At 40.0% G+C, this 20,601-nt stretch overlaps 1 non-coding gene across 1 annotated transcript; it reads right to left on the reverse strand.

The window, feature by feature from the left end:
* Positions 1-6,364: 6,364 nt before the first annotated feature.
* Positions 6,365-6,483, reverse strand: LOC111747078. Its single transcript, XR_002783366.1, has one exon. It is a non-coding gene; the product is annotated as a 5S ribosomal RNA (ribosomal RNA).
* Positions 6,484-20,601: the final 14,118 nt, after the last annotated feature.

Here is a 20,601-nt window from a genome sequence, read left to right on the forward strand (position 1 = left end):
CATGGACTCCTTCCCAACTCAGTGGTGGATTTCAGAATGCAGTGGCTGAGGCTCAGGGTCAGTCACACTCTGTGTAGTCAGAGATATGAGAGTTACATTCCTGTGGCCTCCATATGATAGAATGGGAGGTGCATACATAGAGCTAAAATCCTTCAGGTGATTTCAGAAAGAGTGATTTGGGGGCAATACTGTTCTAAGGGAAGGTGATATTTCAAGTGAGAGAGGCTGATGTGTTGATATCTTCTCCTCTTCTCCTTCCTCTCTCCCACTGGGGCAGCCTGAAGATATTCATGCCCCAATCCTTGGGAACTGAGAATGTGATATTATTTGGAAAAAGGGTCTTTGAAGATGTGATTAAATTGAGGAGATTATCCTAGATTATTTGGAGGGGGAGCTGCTAAATGCCATGACAAGTATCCTTATAAGGGAGGGACAGAGGGAGATCATCTGGACGGAAGACAAGGCCATGTGACCATGAAGGTAGAGACTAGAGCAATGTGGCCACATGGCAAGGAATGTCTTCAGCCACCAGATCCTGCAATGGGCAGGAACAGATTCTCCTCTGGAGTCTCCAGAGGGAGCATGGCTCTGCTGACACCTTGATTTCAGCCTAGAAATACTGATTTCAGACTCTGGCCTACAGAATTGTGGGAGAATAAATTTCTGTTGTTTAAGCCACTAAATTTGTGGTAGTTGGTTATTTTGCCGCCACAGGAAACTAACATATCCACCTTCCCTTTCTTCTTTTCTCTCTCCTTTCTTCTCTCCCTTCTTTTTGCTCTCCTTCTTCTTTATTTTGAATCTCTTTCACCACCTTCTGTATGTTTTTTTTTAACTCTCCTTTTTATTGAATCAGCAAAAGTAACCTTACTTGCTAATAAACTAACTTTACCTTCCTATTTTTCAAGAGAATTTTGTGACCGATCCTGCATGTTTCTTCTGTTTTGTTTTCTCTCTTTCTGACTCCTCTCACTTTTCCTAAGTAGACCTTCTACTATCAAAACTTTCCCTAAACCCATAATTCAATGTCATATTTATTTCCCCAGCATGTTAGGTGATGGGGACTGAATAAATCTGGTTTCCCGACCTCAAAGTGTCACAACTGAGAAGGAGACAGAAAGGCAAACTTAAGAACCCTACTGTTTTTCAAGTACTTTGATAAAAGTCTGCCCTGGGTATTGTTGGGCAGAGGATATAGTTGTTAATTCTATCTGTGGGTCTTTACACAGGGGTGAGGGGTAAGGAATCTCCTTCAGAGGAGGTAAACTAGAGTCCTGACTTCCTAATCTGTGATGGCCACCATCCACAAACATTGTCATATATCTACCAAGTACTGGGAATGAGCTGCAGACATAGTGTGGCTGACATAATGTAGCGAACATCTTTTTGCCTACTAAATATCCATTTCCCACTTTTCCTTGATAACAGATCTACAATATTATGGGCAATGGTAATGTACCAAGCTCCATTCTCTCTTCTTAGCCTCCCTTTCAGCTAGTTATAGTCATGTGACATAGTTACATCAAATGAGTCCTAAACAAACTCTGTTCTACTGGAGGTCTAGAGGTGTGGCAGCCATCTGGTGACCATGGGGGTGCCAGCATCCTGAGGAAAGCCCAGATGCCAGCGTTGGCAGAGCAGAAAGCAAGAGCATGGGACTTTGATGGCATCCTTGAACAGTTGAAACAATGTCTGCAACTGTCCATTTTCATATCCTTTTTAATGAGTGAAAAATGCCTTCTATTATTTAAGCCTTCTATTGTTCCTTACAGACAAATGAGCACCCAACACATTAATATTTTGAGAAATTCTGACTTATATGATGTTGGAGGTGGAGAAGGAGAGAGGGAGAGTGTGAAAGTGGGAGAGAGGGAAAGAGAGAGAAAGAGAGAGAGAGAGATGCCTGACCAGCCCCAGCTGCTCCCAAAACCCCAGTCTAGGACTCAGCATGTACATGAAGGCAACCCATGCCTTGGGAACCATCTAACTGCAACCACTCAAAGGACCATAAGGGACAGCCACCCAGCTGAGACCATCAACCGCTCAGAATCATAGGAAATAATAAATAGCATTTCAAGCTCCTCAATTTTGGGGCGGGTCTTTACACAGCAGTAATTACTCAGGACAGGTTAGACACTGTTATTATTGTCATTTTATAGATGCGGAGATGGTGAATGAGAGCGGCTTTCCAGTGAGATCAATAGCCCAGATGTAAGCCTTCGTTGCCTGACTCTGGTTTGAAGAGAGTTTGAAAGGTGAATGTGGCCAACAATGTCAAGGGAGTTGAGAGTGTAAAAGTGTTCCCTGACTGTGAAGGTACTAGGGAACTTAGTCTGAGCAGCTCTGGGGAAGGAACCCAAGCAGATGCAGGACCGTGTGGTTAGAGGCATGAACAGAAGGTAAGGATGTGAAGTAACAACAGAGATAATTCCTCTAGAATGTGAAGTATAACTCTCTACTCCTTAAGTGTGGGTTGCACAGTGACTTCCTTCCAAAGAGGACAGTATGGAAAGGGGAAACACGAGAGTAATGTCAGTTGAAAAACCTGACAAACACTATCTCAGCCAGGTGATCAAGACCAACATCAACATTGACAAGTTATGAATAATATACACTGTCGATGTGATATGATGAGAATGGCATTTTACCTCTGTGGTCATCCTCCCCAAAACCCATAACCCCAGTCTAATCATGAGAAGAATTTCAGATAAATTCCAAATGAGGGACATTCTACAAAATACCTGCCTGTACTCCTCAAAATTGACAATATCATAAAAAATAAGGGAAGTCTGAAAAACTGCCACAGTCAAGAGGAGCTGAAAAGAGACATGAATACTAAATGTAATGTGTTATCTGGCCCCTTACAGAAAAAGCTTGCTGATCACACACCGCTGTCTTCCCCACTCCTACCCCCACAAGCCAGTGTTTAGGCTTAGGGGGAGGGCAAACATGAGTGTGCATTAGAATCCCTGGAGGGCTAGTGAACACACACATTGCTGAGCCTCATCCACGGAGTCTCTGATTTTTCCATCCAGGATGGAACCCAAGATTTTACATTTTCTTTTTTTTTTTTTAATATTTTTTAATTTTTTAATTATAGCTGGCATACAATATTATATTAGTTTCAGGTGTACAACATAGTGATTAGACACCTATATAATTCACAAAGTGATCACTCAATAAATCTAGTACCCCTCTGACACTATATATAGTTATTACAATATTATTGACTATATCCCTTATGCTACACTTTATATCTCCATGACTATTTTATAATTACCCATTCATATTTCTTAATTCCGTCCCCCTTTTTCACCGACCTCCCCACTCCCTCCCATCTGGCAATCCTCAAAATATTCTCTGTATCTATAAGTTTGTTTCTGTTTTTTGTTTGTTTGTTTGTTTTGTTCTTTAGATTACACATGTATGTGAAATCATATTGCATTTGTCTTTCTCTATCTGACTTACTCCACTCAGCGCAATACCCTCTAGGTCCATCGTGAAATATTTTTTTCCATTCTTTTACCTTCCAACTGTGTGTGTCTTTCAATCTGAAGTGAGTCCCTTGTAAGGGAGCACATATAAGGGTCTTGTTTTCTTATGCATTCAGTGATCCTATCTTCTGATTGGAGTATTTAATTCTTTTTCATTTGAAGTACTTGTTGATAGATATGTAGTTATTGTCATTCTTTATTTATATTTTTAATTCATATTTTTTCTTCTCCTTAAAGAAGTCCCTTCAACATTTCCTGTAACATGGGCTTGGTGGTGATGAACTCCTTTAGCTTTTTCTTGTCTGGGAAGCTCTTTATCTGTCTTTCGATTCCAAATGATAGCTTTTCTGGGTAGAGTAATCTCGGTTGTAGATCCTAGGTTTTCATCACTTTGAATATTTTGTGCCAAACCCTTCTGACTTGCAAAGTTCCTGTTGAGAAATTGGCTTACAGTCTTACGGAAGCTCCCTTGTAGGTAACTAATCACTTTTCTCTGTTGCTTTTAAGATTCCTTCTTTCTATTTAACATTTGGCATTTTAATTATGATGGGTCTTGGTGTGGGCCTCTTTAGGTTCATGTTATTTGAGAGTCTTTCTGAACTTCCAGGGGTTGTATGTCTACTTCCTTCACTAGGTTAGGGAAGTTTTCCATCGTTATTTCTTCAAATAGGTTTTCAATTTCTTGCTCTCTCTCTTCTCCTTCTGGTACCCCTATAATGTGAATATTGTTATGCTTGATGTTGTCCCAGAGGCTCCTTAAACTCTCTTAATTTTTTTGGATTCTTTTTTGTTGCCATTCTGATTAGATGTCCTCTGTTACCTCATCCTTAGTACTGGTGATTCAATCCTCCACTTCATCCACTCTGTTGATTCCCTCTAATGTCCTCTTCATCTCTTTATGAAAGTTCTTACTGAGTTCATCTCTTCTTTCCCTAAGTTCCTGAGCATCCTTATAACGAGTGTTTTGAACTCTGCATCTGGTAGATTGCTTGTCTCCATTTTGTTTAGATCTTTCTCTGGAGCTCTGTTCTGTTCTTTCATGTGGCACATGCTTCTTTGTCTCCCCATTTTGGCTATCTCCCTGTATCCATTTCTAGATATTAGGTAGGGCTCCTAAGTTTCCTGGTCTTAGTAGTGTGGCTTTATGTAGTAGGTCCTGTGGGGCCCAGCGGCACAGCCTTGGGAGGGGTCCAGCTGCAAGCCAAGTTCAGCTGAAGCTTGTGCATCTCCGAGGCCACCTGATATGAGTCACCAAGCAATCCACAGATGGCTGCCACTCATGCTGGGCTTTTAGGTGCCTCGAGAGGCCAAGCTAGAAACCAAGGCTGGCTGCCGCTAGTGCAGGGCTTGGGGCTGCTAGTAAGAGATACAGGGTATGCTGAGGCCAGATGCTGCTGCTTTGGATTTTGTGAGGCTTTGAGAGATTTTAGAAAAGTCCACAGAATAATCCAAGACAGGCATTTGTACGAAATGAACTAGTGGAAGTGGCTTGGGTGGATCCACAAGTTGGGAGAGGCAGAGTCTCAGGGAATCACCTGGGTGGAGTAACCAGTGTTATCCAGGTTGATAGCAACTCAGCTAGGATGGCACCCTTGTCTGTATGCTGTGAAGGGGGAGGGCTCAACAAAGGAACATGGACACTGCCAGCACTTCTGTTTGGGGAAAGCCACTCCTCCAGCTTTCACCCCGAAGCCGGACAACTCTGTGTCTTCCCATATCTCCCTGGTACTCCTTGAGCAGCTGCCCCAGTACTGGAGCTCTGAACGAGCGAGTGAGTGAGTCTGTCATCGAGTAAGGCTGAGTGCAGGCCCTTTAAGAGGAACACCTGTGACTCCCTTAGCCCTCCATCTCATTCAGCCACAACCTCCACTGGTTTTCACAACTAGAGGTTGTAGGGACTTCTCTTGCTGGCATTGGAACCCTGTGCTGGGGAGCCCAGCATGGGGCCAGGACCTGTTGCTCCTCAGGTGGGGAGGGGGCTATGCAACCAAGATAGCCTTCCCAATTCTTGACAGCCACATGCTGTTGTGGGACCTGGCCATTTCATGTCTCCACCTTTCCTACTTATCTGAGGTGACTTCTTATTTTTGTCCCTAGTTGTAGGGCTTCTGTTCAGCCCAGATCTCAGGTGACTCCACATGCTGGTTGCTCTGTAGTTTGGTTACAATTTTGGTGTCATTACAAAAGGAGGCATGCACAGTCTCTATCTTCTTCAACATCTTGACATGTCTCCCAAGAATCTGCATTTCTAGCAAGCTCCCAGTGCTGTTGCTGCTGTTGTTCTGGGGGCCACACATTAAGAATTGCTACTCCAACTTCACTATATTTCAATTTGACAGCTATGGCTGTGAAGGTCCCAGATTACATGTTAATTCTGACCGACTTCAGCCCATTAGGTAATTCCACAGCTGCAGCCTATGAGCCTCAAGTCCCTGCTGCTTGTGGTTGTATGATGTCAGCTGCACTATGAAACATCTGGGAAAGGGCAGAGGCTTAATTGTTGTAACAAAGAAACCCTAAAATATAGCATATTAAATAAGAGATTTTTTTTCTCTCATGTCAACATTCTAGCTCTTTTAGGATGACAGGGTGATTCTGAGTCACATAGTTACCCAGAGACAGGTTTTCTTTCTATTTTGTGGCTCTACCATCCCCTAAGATGTTATTCTTGTCTGCATGGTCAAAGATGGGTCCTTCCCATCTCCACATTCAGGCATAAGAGAAAGGGCAAAAGCAAAAGTCTGCAGCAAGTGGCTCATCCTATGTGGGAGATATCAGTAAATTGCTCATCTCCTTCAATTCTGCCTACTTCCCACTGGCCCAATATGAGAGGCTGGGAAATGCAGCCTCTTTTTTTTTTTTTTTTTAAATGCCTACGGCACCTGGTATTCCAAGGTGGTCTCCCATCCTAGTACTAACCAGGCCCAACCCTGCTTGGCTTCCAAGATCAGACGAGATTGGGCATGTTCAGGGTGACATGGCTGTAGACCGAAATGCAGCCTCTTGTTAGGCAGCCCTATATCCAGGAAAATCAAGATAAGATTTGAAAGGACGACTAGCAGGCCGCCCCAGAGCGCTACACGATCCTCTCATGACTTCGAAAAACAAAGGCTTCATTTTCTCTCATACTACATGTCCATACCAGTTAGCTAGAGGCTTGCTCCAGGTTGGTGTTGTCCTCATCTTTTGACCCAGGTTGAAGGAGAAGTCCTATATATTTCAAAATTTTCTTTTAAAAACTTGTATTAACATAGAACATGCATGCAGAAAAGGACACAAATTGAAGTATGCAGCTCAGTGACTTTTTTCACAAAGTGAATACACCCATGTAACCAGCTCACAGAAGAGAAACAGAGCATGACCAGTGCACCAGAAGTCCCCTTGTACTGCATCGAGTTACTATCTTCCTGTCAAGGGTAACCACTATTATGCCCAAACCATAAATGTTTTTATTGCTGTGTAATACTCTCTTGATGAATACATTTTTTATCCATTCTACTGTTGATTAACACTATTTGCTTCCAGCATTTGACTATTACTAATAATGCTTCTATGCACATTTTAGTACAAGGGTCCCCAACCCCTGGGCTGTGGACCGGTACTGTTCTGTGGCCTGTTAGGAGCTCGGCCGCACAGAAGAAGGTGAGCAGTGGGCCAGCAAGCGAAGCTTCATCTGTATTTGCAGCTGCTCCCCAGCACTAGCATCACTGCCTCAGCTCCACCTCAGATCATTAGGCATTAGATTCTCATAGGAGCACCTATCCCTGGTGCCTAAAAGGTTGGGGACCACTATTCTAGTACATGTCTTCTGGTGAATATATATTGCATTTTTCTTGGATATTTACCTTGGAATGGCGCTCCTGGGACAGAGGGATAGGGTAGGTGTATGCTCAGTCTTACACCAAACAGTTTTCCAAAATGATCGTACCAGTTCACACACCCACTAGCAGTATATGATGGCTTTGATTGCTCCACATCTCCACCAGCACTTGGAATGTCAAGCACTGAGTCTATTCTGGTTGGACTTTGCTGGAAAACATATAGGTAGGCTAACTTTCATTATCAAAAGCCACAGGATGTCTGGAGAGACACACATGAAATGTACATTGAGCACGATACCTCATCCAGTGCTCTCATTCACTAGACTAGGATGTTCATATTGGCAGTTCTACCAATTTTTTTAGCCCAGATATAAAATCTAGAGATTTTATGTAAAAATATGGCTATTTTGCTTCTGGGAAAAAATGAATGATTCAGCAACACAGGGTCCTTGTTCTCTTGTAACTATAATTGGCTAGAATTGAGTGAATACTGGTGGCTCTCAATCCATCATTCTCACCGTTCCCTATGCCTGCCATAATTAACCCACTTTATTCATTTATCTTAGCTTCCTGGCCATAGTAGATAATTGAGTTTCAACACATGCAGTGGACTCCCTAGCTTCCCTTCTGCCCCGATCAAAGCATCCAACGTGACTAATCAACATAGGCCTTATCCTTATTAGAATATAAAGAATGTGTCAGAAATATTTTTTTTGCCCCATGTATCTCCATTATTATAACTTTTACTTTGTATTAAGAATTTCTCTCTTCCCACAGGCATATCTTAAATAGAATAAAAACTATTGGAAATGATGTTTTGAAGGCAAATACCTCTAGCTTCATGTATCTTTTGCTATGTAACAAACGCATTCCCAAACTTAATGGCTTAACACAACACTTCATTTGAACATGATTTTGTGGGTCAGTAACTTGATCAGAGCATAGTGGGAATAGCTCATCTCTGTTCTGTGATGTCTGGGGTCTCAGCTGTAATGGCTTGAATAGCTGAGGTCCAGTTGAAACAACTGGGGTCATATCTGAGCCTCAGTCCTTGCTGTTGGCTGGGTTCCTCAGTTCTCCTCTGCATGGTCTCTCCACGGGGTCCTCATGGTAGTCTTAGGGAAGTTGGACTTCTTACGAGGGGCTGGCTTCCCCTAGAGAGCAAAAGCAGAAGCTTCCAGACATTTTTAAAGCATAGGCCTGGAACGGCATCACATCTGCTGCATTCTACTGGTTGAAGCAAGTCACAAGGTCAGTGCCGATGCAAGGAATATGGAAATAGACTCTGCCTCTCAGTGAGGAAAGCACAAAGAATTGGCGGCCTATTTAATTTATGCCACCTTCTTCCCTCCCTGCCTGTCTTTCTTTATCCTCACTCATCCCCCTCTGCCACTCTGCTTTCCACAAACATATATGGGATGTTCCCGTCACTCTGCTATTTATAGGAGCACAGAGATAAAACATATTCCTGACCTTAAGAAGCTTACAATCTAAATGGATAAAATAGGCCAGCCAACTGACAATTACAATAGAGGGAAAGTGCAATCATATGTGTGCATGCAAGGTCTTTAAAAGAGAGGTAATATATTATTCATATTTGTAATCCCCACACCTAATTTAGAGCCTGGGTCAGGCCCTCTATAATCACTAATTAAACCAAAGAATTAACGACTGTCATTAACACCTGAGCACAGATGAGTTTATACAATCACTTCCTAGGAAGAGAAATAACTAGAAGGATGTCTTTAAAAGTTTAATGAAATTAACTGCCTAGTTATTAATTTGACCAATGATAAAAATCTCAGGAATTAAAATTTTCTGTTGTTCAGCATAAAATATTAATTTATGTGTGCAGAATCTTTGAAGAACCTCAAAATTTTCAGTTTTATATTGAAAATGACTGGAGTGAGCATTCTAAGATCACTGGGACATGTCGGGGGGAAGCAAGTAGAGGGAGGGACCAACACAGGTGAAAGGGGCTTGGAGAGCCAGTGGGATGGATCATCAAGGGTAATTTCATTTATCTCATAGTTCTGTCTGGAAACCCGCCACTTACCTGGCACTTGTCACATTAAGGCAAAGTTGCTTGGAGGAAACACACAAACACTTGTTTAAAGCAACTGCTTATCAGGTTTTCTGTGAGTTACAGTCAAATGTCTAGTTTTTCTAACAGTATTCACCAAAAAAGGGGTCTTTTGGGGTGGAGGATGGAGAAATAGATGCTGCAAAATTGTCTGGGGTTCCTTAGAAACAGAGCCGAAAATGGGGTTTCTTGTCTGATTTCTTTATTGGGAGGGTGCACACAGGAAAACCCCAAGGAGTGAGGGGAGCAGGATGGGGCAGGAGGAAGAGCCAAAGACAAATGTGATTTCAGGTGAGGTCACTGCGCCTGATCCCATGGGGAGCTCGTAAGTGTAAATTGCAACATTGTGAGTCCATCTGCCTTGAGGTGAAAGAACTGGGCTCTTGTACCCCATAATAGTCAGTGATTGCCTGTGACCACCCTAGTGTGTTGGGGGTGTAAACTGTGTGGTAGCTCTTATGGCCCAAGGGCCCGAGCTGGATAAAGTTGCAGGTGTAAGCTGTTAGCCACAGCACCTGCAGCAGCTGTGGGACAGTAAAAGGGATCCCAGGGGATCCAGGCAGGGCACCAACAGCATCTGCTACAGAAGATGACTAATTCTTTCCATGATTTATGATAAACTTTAAAGTCTAATTTACATTCACACCTATAAGAATGACTGAAATATACAATCATACTCACCAGAATATTTCCCAAATGCAGGTGAAGACAGGGACTATTGGAACACTCTTGCATTGCTGGCTCAACTACTTTGGAAAAATATTTGGCTGTACCTGCTAAAGTTCAACATATGATGAAACTATGTCCAAGCAATTCCCCTCCTGAAAATATACCCAATAGAAATGAGTGCTTGTTTCTAGCAGAATACTTGTAATGATGTCAGCAAGGAAAAGAACTATTGATGGATATCAAAGGAAACATCTGAGTGGAGGAAGCCAGTCTCCGTTGGTTACATACTGTACAATTCCATCTACATGACATTCTCAAAAAGTCAAAGCTGTAGTGTTGGAGTCTAGATTGGTGGTCGTCAGGAATTAGAGGTGAGGATTGGCAGGCAGTTCTTTGGGGCGATAGAACTGTATCTTGATTGGTGGTTGTATAATTCTACGCACACATTAAAATTCATGAAATGGTACACCAAAAAAGTAAATAAATAAAATAAAATATTTTTTAAAAAAGATATGTATATGAATGTTCATAGCACTTTATTTAAAACAGCCTAAACTGGAAGCTTCCCAAGTGTTCATTCAGGAGAATGGATATGTAAATTATGATATGTTCATACTGAGAAACATTGCCTAGTGCTGAAAAAGAACAAACTAGTGTTATGTGCAATGACATGGATGACTCTCACAGAATATTAAGTGAAGAGGCCAGACTCAAAAGAGATGACAATGTATGATTACATTTACATAATGTTAAAAAACAGGCGAGATGAGTCTAAGATGATACAGGCAAGATCATGACTGGAAGGGGACATAAGGTGCATTGTGGGAGTGCTAGAAATAAGACATGTGCTCTATCTGGAAATGTGCTCTATCTGGATGGTGGTGTTTTCATGAACGTATTCATTTGTAAAACTTCATTAAGCTGTATACTTCAGATTTGTACTTTGACTTGTGCTAAGTATTACTACTCCAGTGTTTTAAAATGCTTAAAAAATTGAAGATATTATTTTAATCTGCTTTCCGTATGCCTAGGTGGAGTTGTACAAAGTGCTAAATTTCACTGTCGACTGTCGGTTCCCTGAGAGTAGGTTTCTTATCTTCACTTGACAAACAGAGCACTGTGCTAGGCTCCAGGGACACACAGGAGAAAAGACGTAGCTCCTGCCCTTGATAAATATTTGCTGTCGGTAACAAAGGGAATGGTGATACTTGGAATACACCAAATTCCAGTGATACTTGGAATACACCAAATTCCGGTTCCTGTGGGACCATTTTGTCCTGCAAGGTGAAAATGCAGTTGCATTAGAACAAATGACCATTTTCCATAAGAGTAAAAGGTTTTTAAAAAGACCTGTTACCCCACCATGGGATTGAGAGGGGATTAGACCTTACTTACTAACGACCACTTCTAAAGGAAAAACTCACCAGGGACTGTGAAAAAGCACGGATCAGAATTCATACCAGAATGATCAGAGGAGCAGAGGTTTTGTGTGACATTTAGCTTCTAATAGAGCTTTCTGTAAACATATTGTTCTTTCTTTTTGTACCCATTAGTTTGACTTATGCTTGCTTTGTCTTATGCCTTTATGTTTTTCGCAAAAAGTTTCCAAATAAAAATGTAAGTCCATTCCTTGTAAGAAAAATACTAAACCTTGACTCATTTATTTGAAGACCTCAAGTTATTTACATATGTTAGGTTTGGATTACATTCTGATATGATTTTTACACTTAATCTTCTTCCAAGCTCCCAAATACTATCAGCCTATCCTTAAAATGCAAAAAAAAAAAAAAAAATTCATTTCAAACAGAGACAACTATATATTTTAAATAATTTTAAAAGCATAGTATTTATAAATACTATGGATAGGTGTTGAAAATATTTCACTAATATTAATTCACTTATTCCACCAAGGGTCTATTCATCATCTTTTTCAATTTACTTCCCTTTTACTGACCACATGGGAAGCACTGTCAAAGATAAATAAGATACCACTTTTGCCTCCATTAATTTAAAATGTGACAGGAGTGGAAATCTATGAGTGTGGCAAATTAAAAAATAATACTAATATAAAAATTAAACTATACATGATTATATAAGAATTTTTTTAAAAATCCTACAAGGACATCAAGAACAGAAGTGACACCAATGAGATGATTAAAAGCTATTTCGGTGGGTATATTACATTATCTTTTTGCTAACAAGGAATAAAAATATTTGTATTTATTTATATATTCTTAAATTCTGGAAAGATTCATGAAAAATTAAGATAGAGGTTATCCTGGGCAAATGGGAAGAAGAGTTTTTACTGAGTACCATCTTATATTTGGAAATCTTGTGAAATGTACAAATTTGTTTTAAAATGTACCCAGGATTTGTTTCAATCAGGTATGGTAAGACACACAGACATAGAAATGACTGTCACAAAGGAAGAAATTTATATTCACACTTCCCTAAAAACAGAAAGTACAATATACAAGGCCACTCAGGGAAGAACCAGCATTGGTCAGGAGGCAGAGGGAGAGAAAGGGGAAATGGGAACAAGTGCCTTTGATGTGTTTCCAAGAGAAGGAATGGGTGAGATAGGGTAAGCAGGCTTAAGATTGTCTAGTTTGATCATTTCAGTAGGTTCTGGGGCATAGAAGGTGTCCCTAGTTTTCTGGTCCCTGGTCTGAGTGTTAGAACCTGATAAAAGGAGGTGGCTGGGGTATGGACTCTGAATTGGTAGCTTACATATGAAAGGCACATTTGCAGGTGAGTCCTTTACTATCTCTAGAAATTGACTAGCCCTGAGAGGGGAAGTATCTCAAGGTTCAGGCCCCAAGATGTCAAAGCTTCAGGAAATGCAGAAAATAAAAAACAAAATTACTAAAATGAAAAAAGTGATGAAATTTTTGCAGGAGTGTATTTCTCTCTCTCTTGGGATAGCTGCCTGACTTACAGTTCCACCTTCTGTGGTACCCAAGATGGCCCCCACTGGCCAAGTCTTTGATATTAAATGATGGCTCCTGGACATAGCTGATTGGCCCAGGATAGGCCTAAGATGAAACAATGAAATTCTCTCTCCTGGAAATCTGGTACTTAAAACAGAGAAATAGGCAAAAAAATTTCTGGAGCTGAGCTCCTTCAAGGGCAATAACAATTATGATCTGTACCTGACTGTTCAATTTGGTAGCCACTAGTACATGTGGCTAATGAGCATTTTGATAGGTAGCCGGTCAAAATGTAAAATATCTTGTTAATATATTTTTATATTTATTTCAATATATTGGGAAAAATAAAACATGAAAATTAATTTTGCCTGTATATTTTTTCTTTTTTCTTTTTCTTTTCTGATGTGGTACTAGAAAATGTAAAATGACATCTGTGGCTCATGTTCTATCTTTTGGGCAGCACTACTCTAGACAAAGAGAGATCTGTGAACACCCAGTGGAGACTTTCTACCTTCTTCCCTCCCCATGTCTTGGCCATTGAACTCTCCCTCCGATTGCTGGAAAATCTCATAATGCTTCATATATGTATGTGTATAAACTAGCTGGAGTTCATTTCTATTTTTTGCCACAAAATTAAATCATAAGATGTTGTAAGGGCTCAGAAAAGTATCAAATAATCTTGGGTTCAAACTAATCAGAGAGGGGAGACATGTGGATTGAATACATGTATTTATCCCCACTCATCCTTGACTCCACTAAAATAAACACACAGGGATTAAAAAGACCCAAGCAAACCCTATTAAAATACAGAGGACAGGAGAAGTGACAACATGCAGAGATGTCACACAATTTTGAAAGTGGGAAAGTAGACAGACAGTGAGAATGGACTTAATAGATCAGAGAAAGGTATAACGAAATGCTGCAGTGGGAAGCAGGTTTGTGGGGAAAAGCAAGGGGATAAAAAAGAAGGAAGCTGGGTTTTGCATCAGAACACTGAAAAAGCTTAGAAATTAGAGGCGCAAGAGACTGCCGAAGACAGGGGTGTATTACTTATCTACTTCTGAGTAACAAATTACCCCCAAAACTTAGTGGTTTAATACAAATATAATTTTTTTTTTTTATCATGGTTCCTGTGGGACCATGGTAAATTCACACAGGGCACTGTGAGGATGGCTAGTCTCTGCTCCACAATGTCTGGAGCTCAGCTAGAAGTCCCAAAAGTGAGGGCTGGAGACACCTGAGGATTCACTTTCATCTCTGGTGGTTAATGCTGGCTGTTGGCTGGGACCTTAGCTGGGGCCGTTGGGCAGAACACCCACATGTGGCTTCTCCATATTCCCTGGATTTCCTCACAACTGGGTTCTGTGGTAAGCATCCCAAAAGAGAACAAAGAGGCAGAATGGAGTCATGTCACCTTCTATGACCTAGCTCAGAAGTCACAAAGCATCACTTTTGCTGCATTCACAGAATTGGCCATGGCAGTTACAAAATTCTACCCAGAATCAAGAGGAAGGAACAGAGACCCGCCCCGCCACCCGCCCCCACCACCTCAGTTGAGGTGTGTCAACACCAGTTTGTAAAAAGTGTTTGTGGGGTGGGCTATACATAGGTGTGGCCATTCGGGAGAATATAATTTGCTATAGGGGTAAGAGATGGAGTATATTATAGGGATATTCATATAAGGAAGGAGCGGCTAGAACCCTAAGGCCTCTCCCCTGTCCCATGTTGTCCATCAACTCCTACCCAGCCCTAGGAATGAAGAATGTGAACCAGAGAAATTTTCTGCTCAGGGACACCAAGCATAGATGAGACCTTACTAGAAAACAGGAGAATTGAACAAAAGTCCACCTACTAATGAGGGGATTCCTGTTGTCCTCCTGCTGGGCTCCTAGGATGTTGACAGTCAGACCTATTATCTCAAAGGCAGGATGTTAGAGGGTTCTTTTTTAAAAAAATTCTCAACATATGAGAAAAGACCTATAGGTATAAACATTCAGGGTTCCCCAAGAATGTTTGAAGAATGAGGTACTATAAGGGTTTTTCACAGATGAAAAAGGGAAATTTCAGTTCTAAAATAATGGAGTAGAGTCGACATTTCTTTTTAATATGAAATATTCAAAATAAAGAGAACAAGAAACAGAAATGCAAATTCATTATCAGGAAAGCTAAGATTGCTCTGAAACCTTAAACCAAAATATGGAGTTAGAACAGCCAGAGGTCAGTCCCAACTACAGAAAAAGTATGGGTAGAGGATACTTGCAACTCCAGAGATTAAAAAATAATCAGCATAGAACACTTTCCCAAAATAAGTGTCGCATCCTGAATACTAAAACCAATAGCCTCCTGTGTACAACAGCGGGAAAGGGTTATATAGGTTGTTGGTGGTATCTTCCCTGGACCCTTTTTGCTAGAAGTCTTGAGACACACTCCTTCTCAGGCCTTTTATCTCCATCATTGAGATCAAGAAGAGACCCAGCTTCCTCAGACCTCCTTACCTCCATGGATGAGGGTCTGGAGAGATCCCCAGACCCCCCATTCCTATCTACACTGAACACTCAACCCTGTTTCCACTACCTGCCTTAAATCCAGGATTTCTATCATTATGCACTTCACTCATGTTTAAGAAGCCATGGAGACCCAGCTCATCCCTTATCTCTTACACTCAATCCCAGAAAAGCCCTGCATATTCCTTGTTCTATCCTTTTCCCACCAATGCCTATACATAACACCTTTCTTCTACCATGCAACAACCAAGTTTCTCCGTATCTTCAACTTCTTTATACGATCTTTCCTTCCTGCTCTAATGGAAATCTGACTTTCTTCTGGGGACATTGCATCCCCTGTCAAGAGTGGCTGTTTTTTCCCCTCCCACACTGGGCAGGAGGTGAAGCAGGTGTCATCATTACTCTGCATTGATGTGTCCAGATTATTCTCCCTCTCTTCTCTCCAAATTTCAGCTTTAAATATCATCTATGAGCTTATATCATCCACTACCCCATCATTGCTGTCATCTGCTCCCTCTGGGCATACCTCATTTATTTCTTGACAATTTTAGCTCTTGGTTCAAAATCACACTCTCTAACATTATTCCTATCTTAATGCTGGGTGATTTCAATAGACATGTAGGTGATCTTTTTAACCTCTGGCCTTTTACTTTCTTGGACTTTTCCAATAAATTTTGCCTTTATACCACCTCAGCCACTCATTTCTATGGTCACATCCGAGATCAGCCCTGCTTAATGTGGGCCATGGGCTAGTGGTGGTAGCCAGCAACTTTTATTAGTAGTCCACATGGGATAAGAACAGAAATTCTAAAGTAAACATTTTAAAGCTTTTATAGCAATTTGACGATACTATGACATCCAACCATGTCATCAGTGCTTTTTTGATCAGTGTATTTTATGTCTTTTGAAACAAATTTTCCATTTGTTCTCATAATTTGTGTGTGGAAGAGGGTGAGTAGTTTGCAACAGATTGGGTGAGAAGGTAAAAGAAAAACACCTGATCCATCACCACAGTTGTCTTGAGGCTCCCTGCCTTGTCAGTACTGGAAACTGTTTCCATGACGTAATCTGTTTTCACCCATTTCACTTCTGACTACCATCCCTTACTATATCTCCAACAATCAATTATTTGGCCTACCAGAACCAATGCATTAATCTTGTCACTTTTGTACTATCTTTCTTGCCCTTTGTTTCATCCTTATCCAGCTTATTTTCCATGACCAATAATTATCATCACACCCTCTCTTTCTTCATGTCTTTCACTGTATCATACTCATTTGGCCATACCTCAAAACTGATTAAATCTACCTCTCTCCCTGTTCTGCGATAATGCCCACGGAGCTGAACAAGCTGGAGAAAAACACTAAATGCTTGTCAAGAGCTTCAATTGGATCCTAGATGCTATCCAGGATTTATATTCTACTTCTCTTGTCCATTCACTCTTTATTCTCCTAGACAGCTATTTCACACCTCCTTTCTCCTCAAATAGCAGATGCCTCCTCCACTTCGGTCTCAACTGACAACCTTGCTTCCTACCTCAGGCATCCTAGAATCTTCACTTGTAGCTTTTACACACTCCCATAGCCATATCTAATGTGCCTTTACCATCTGTACTCACATACTCTGTTACCATAGATGCTGTAATTACTATTCACTTTTATCTAAAGCCAATGCCTCTCCTTGTATATCAAATACTATCCTCTCTCTCTCACTCAAAGAAATCACTCCAGTGTTTCCTTCTCTACTGGATCATTCTCATCTGGACACAAGTATGCTGTTGTTGCTCACAGCTTAAAAAACAAAACAAAACAACATTCTCTTAATCTCTACCACTCTATGTCTTTACTTTGCAGCCCAATTCCCCTGAAAGTTGTCTGTGTTACTATCTTCAGTTTCTTTCTGGACATTGAAGAAGAAAGTTAAAGAAGATACAAACAAATGCAAGCATATACTGTGCTCATAGATAGGAAGAATTAACATAATTAACATAATTAAAATGTCCATACTACCCAAAGCAATCTAGAGATTCAATGCAATCCTTATCAATGGCATTTGTCAGAGAATTCGAACAAATAATTCTAAAATTTATTTAGAGCCACAAAAAAAACCCCGAATAGTCACAGCAATCTTGAGAAAGAAGACTGAAGTTGGAGGTATCACAATACCTGCTATCGAACTATACTACAAAGCTATAGTAATCAATACAGCATGGTACTGGCATAAGAACAGAAACATAGATCAATGGAACGGAATAGAGAGCCCAGAAGTAAATCCATACTTATATGGTCAATTAATCTATGACAAAGGAGGAAAGAATATACAATGGGGTGAAGACAGTTTGTTCAATAAATGGTGTGGGAAAATTGGACAGATAAAAGCAAAAAAAAAATGAAATAAAAAAAATGAAACTAGACCACCTTCTTATGCCATATATAAGAATAAACTCAAAATAGATTAAAGACTTAAATGTAAGACAAAAAAAACCATAAAGCTCCTAGAAGAAAACATAGGCAGTAAACTCTCTGACACTGCTCTTAGCAATGTTACCTCGGGCAAAGAAAACAAAAGAAAAACAAATGGGACTATATCAAACTAAAAAGTTTTTGCAAAGCAAAGGAAACCATTAACAAAACAAAAAGATGACCTACTGAATGGGAGAAGATGTTTGCCAATGATGCATCTGATAGTGGATTAATATCTAAAATTTATAAAGAACTCATTTGACTTAACACCAAAAAGATTAACGATCCAATTAAAAAATGGGCCGAGGACCTGAATAGGCATTTCTCCAAAGAGGAGATACAGATGGCCAATAGACATATGAAAAGATGCTCAATGTCTCTAATCACCAGAGAAATACAAATTAAAACCACAGTGAGATATCACCTCACTCCTGTCAGAATGACTATCATTAATAAATCAAAAACAAGTGTTGGTGAGGATGTGGAGAAAAGGGAACTCTCATGAACTGTTGGTGGGACTGCAAATTGGTACAGCCACTATGGAGAACAGTTTGGAGATTCTTCAAAAAACTAAAAATAGAACTACCATATGATCCAGCAAGTGCACTTCTGGGTATTTATCTGAAGAAATCCAAAACACTAATTCGAAAAGTGTTTTGTGAAGGTATATGCACCCTTATGCTCATGTCAGCATTATTTATAATAGTCAAGACATGGAAACCACCTAAGTGCCCATTAATAGATGGCTGGAATATTACTCAGCCATAAAAAGAATGAAATTTTACTACTTGTGACAACATGGATAGACCTGGTATCATAATAAGTGAAATAAGTCAGACAGAGAGAAATAACATATGATCTCATTTATATGTAAAATCTAAAGAACAAAATAAAGAAACAAACAAAACAGAAACAGACCTAGAGATGCAGGGAACAAGCTGATGGTTGCCTGATAGAATTGAGGTTGGCAGGCTGGGTGAAAAAGTGAAGTGATTAGGAAGACCAGATTGGTAGTTATGAAATAGTCACACAGATGTAAAGCATATGAAATATAGTCAGTAATATGGTAACAACTATGTATAATGTCAGGTGGGTACTAGATTAGTCAGAGGGGGGTCAATTCATAAATTATATAAATGTCTAACCACTATGCTATATACCTGAAAGTAATATAAAATAATATTGAATGTCAACTGTAATTGAAAAATCAAAAAAGAGGGGGAGCTAAAGAGGAGTAAAAGGTTCAAAGTTCCAGGTATAAAACAAATAAGTCATGGGGATGTGGTGTACAGCATAGGGAATACAGTCAATAATATTATGATAGTGTTGTTTGGTGTCCAATGGTTGCTGGACTTATCATGGTGACCACTTTTTCAGGTATATAAATGTTGGATAACTGTGGTGTACACCTGAAACTAATAAATATTGTATGTTAGCTACATTTTAATAAAAATCTTTAAAAATAAAACATACCCAGATAAACTGTATTTCTGTACAAAGCCAACATAAGAATGTTTTTGAATGTGCAAGAATTTAGAGAATACAGTTTTTATAACTCCTTTTAAAAGATGTTAATAGGGGATAAGTGGAGAAACAACTTTGAAAGGACTGTTAAGGACTGTGGAATCCATTTAAATGTGGGACTAACTTGAAAACAAGTATGGGGATTATAGTTACAGAACAGAATGTAAGTCTTATAAACTCTGGCAGTGAAGAAATAATATAACTAACAAAAGTTGAGAAAAAGAGAGAAGGTGGGAAGTAGGGTAAGTACACTGATTTCCTCAATATTTAGTGCTGGCAGTCAGAACATATCATTTAGAGTTGATAAATCAAGCACAGAGGTCTAAATGTGTTTAAAGCTATAAAAGGTAAAGGTTAAAAACAGTATTATCTACTATAATCAGGTGGTGGGGAGAGTGGATTTATACCAGTTACATCAAGTTTATAGAAGGGAGTAAAAAATACTCTCAGGAAGATCCCAGGAAAGAATGCAGGTTGTGACCAGAGAATCTAACATACTGTATTGGAAAGGTATGAAACAACCTCATGACAGGTGGGGAAAGGGGCTGACTTAGTCACTTTGGAAAATCATGGAATCTGTAAGGCTAAAAACAAGGGAACTGCAAAAATGCATAGTACTGCAGCTGATAAAGTGATTTCCCATGGGGGTATGGGTTAACAATCCTGAGACTGCTCTATCTGTATGCTGAAATTGAAAAATTAAATAAATCGGTAGTGGGTGATGGGAGCTCGGTTTTTCACCATTGGAGTGGGAATTCACAGATAAACAAGGGAGGAGACTAGAATGATCCATGTAATAATGATTACGGTTGGGACATAATTTTTAACGTAATATACATTCAGATAGTTACACAGAGAGTAATATTTATAGCTATATGTATATGCAAAGGTTAGTACATGCACATATATTTATTTGTTTTATCATCTGTCAAGGCCTAAAAGAAACAACACTCCAGTAGCAACAGCACACATAGGGCTGAAGTCTTGGTTTCCAATACCACTCTTCAATAAAAGGAAGCAGGGTTCCTTGGAGAAATGGCTAATTCTAAACCTGAGACAGGAAATATACAAGATGAACCTGGAGCATCTGGTAGTGCCAGAAAGTAAGAAAGTG

The sequence above is a fragment of the Pteropus vampyrus genome, unplaced genomic scaffold, assembly GCF_000151845.1.
Source record: "Pteropus vampyrus isolate Shadow unplaced genomic scaffold, Pvam_2.0 Scaffold7, whole genome shotgun sequence".
Classification (NCBI taxonomy): Eukaryota; Metazoa; Chordata; class Mammalia; order Chiroptera; family Pteropodidae; genus Pteropus; species Pteropus vampyrus.